The 2,321-nt window shown below is 31.3% G+C and overlaps 1 long non-coding RNA gene across 1 annotated transcript; it reads left to right on the top strand.

Annotated features, from left to right (window-relative positions):
• The first annotated feature begins 340 nt into the window (after positions 1-340).
• Positions 341-2,043, top strand: LOC111882533 (uncharacterized). The gene is made up of 3 exons (XR_002847176.3): positions 341-802; positions 899-1,331; positions 1,865-2,043. It is a non-coding gene; the product is annotated as an uncharacterized LOC111882533 (long non-coding RNA).
• Positions 2,044-2,321: the final 278 nt, after the last annotated feature.

Below are 2,321 nucleotides of genomic sequence, written 5' to 3' on the forward strand. Positions count from 1 at the left end.
TGTGCTATTATCTCCTATGAAGCATGTGTGCATCTTTGTTTGAAAAATTGGTCCATAGGAATCCCTAAAGTTGTATCCTTCTTAAAAAATGAATCTTCCCTACTTTGATCCGCTTTTTGGTAAAAAAAATTATATATATATATATATATATATATATATATATATATAGAGAGAGAGAGAGAGAGAGAGAGAGAGATAGAGAGAGAGAGGTAGGTTCAAATGCGGATGTACAAATATTATGTGGATGTAGGGATTAATATGGGCCAAATATTATTTAATTTTAATAAATAATTTATTAAATCATCTATCCTTTAATTTAGGCAAATTAGTTTATTTAAAACCCTATTGCCTCTTCCATCGACACCCACAAAATCGCATCCCTCCCGTTTCCATCCAAAATTACTGAACCACCTCCGACTAGCACATCCACTTTTCTGTGAAGCTACGATTGAAGCACTGTAACCCACCGTACATCTTCAAGCTACGATTGTTGTCGTTCTTTCTCTCTCTCTCTCTCTCTCTCTCTCTCTCTCTCTCTCTCTTTTACTCTTTTTCTCGTTCGATTTGGTTTAAATCAACAAAAGAGCAAAAATCGTGATTTGGTTTGTGAATTATCACCGGATCGATGCAATAGGGATTTAGGCTTTAAGGTAGGAAACCGAGAACCGGGCATCAGTGGAGGCGGTGGTTGTTGGAGGAAGGGATTTAATTATCGCCATCGTCAAGATTGGGACTCAATTTGACTGTGTGCTTCATCGATTCAGTCGACCCTATTCTCTTAGCTATCATCGATTTCTCCCAGGTAAGTTCTCGATTCCTCAAAATCGGTATGTTGTTCGACCCCTTAATCTAAATCTGCGTTTTTGAATTTTATTTTTTTGTCAATTCAATTGTTTAGGTCTCCCAGCCTGACATAAGTTCCCACGCGTATATACCTCACCTGAAGGTCCAACTATAGCGAATAACTCCAACACCAACAATGAAAATCTATTTTCTTCATTGATTTGTGATATCAAAACCTACAATGCCGCATATCCTCTTCTCTCATCGCTCCGATAAGCACAAAACCCTAAATCTATTTTTCATGCAGTTCCTTGTCACAAATTGAACTCTGTTTTCTTGTAGCAACTATGCTTAGATTGAAAAATCATTTATATTTAATATTTATGTTATTGTTGTGTATGTGAAGTTGGATTTTGTTGATGACCCTAGTGTTGTTCTAGAGAACATGAAAGCGAATCACATTGGGAACAAGAGGTCATTATTTTACCAGGCTATGCTCTTTATTATGAGAAATTGAAGAAAGTTACTGATGCTGAAGGAGTGCAAAAGTAAGTGACTGTTATTTGTTATTTTTCAAAATATTCATTCAATTTGAATTGTTCATTGAAATTCTTAGCTTCATATACTTGAAGCCTAATTGTTCTTTTTTTTAGTAATACGTTATATGATTTATTGGTTTTTACCTTTTGCAAGCTTAATTGATAACTGGTAATGAGATAATGGATTTGTTTTTAGAATCTATACTATAGTATGAATAATGTGAGGTGAGGTAATTAAATATTTGAATTTTGTTTTACATAATGATCAGGTGAAGTAAAACTTATGAGTTAATTCCAACAGAATACATACGGTAATTGAATCTTGAATTCCAATTCTATTGGAATGGAATCACGAATTCCAATTCTGTTGGAATGGAATATGAATATTTTTTCACTGGTTTATACATGTTCTATAATTCTTGCTTATTGGTTTTGGTGCAATTCACAAGTCCGTATATTTTTCCAAAGGAATTTAGTTTTTTATTTTTCATTTGCTAATGCATTATTGGATTCTAAACTACAATTTGGTTTTGTTTTCACAGAAGTTGATGCTTGAAGAACAGACCACAAAATTGAAAGTGATTCTAAGCAACATTATTCTTTTAGAATGTATTAGTGTCTTTGTTAGATTTTGATGTTTTCTTTCCCGATTTGAAATTTTTTTTAGTTTTATTCTTTAACAATAAATGTAATTCTTAGTAATTATTACCTGTATTCTATAGAAATTAATGTAATTTTTGTTATTATTTTTCAACACATTGATTCAATTTTTTGTTATATTTCAAAATGTTCATTTAATCAGAATATGTATTCTGTTTGAATATCATTCTAACAGAATCAAATCGTTTATGATTAAAAAAAATATGTTCGATTTGAATTACCTAAAAAACAATCATAATTTTTAAAATTAAAAAAATCAATTATCCCTTGAAATCCAATAATTTCCATTTTTAAATATAATTTAATTTAGGAAAAATGTTTGGACCACAAAGGATCCTT

The sequence above is a fragment of the Lactuca sativa genome, chromosome 2, assembly GCF_002870075.4.
Source record: "Lactuca sativa cultivar Salinas chromosome 2, Lsat_Salinas_v11, whole genome shotgun sequence".
NCBI lineage: Eukaryota > Viridiplantae > Streptophyta > Magnoliopsida > Asterales > Asteraceae > Lactuca > Lactuca sativa.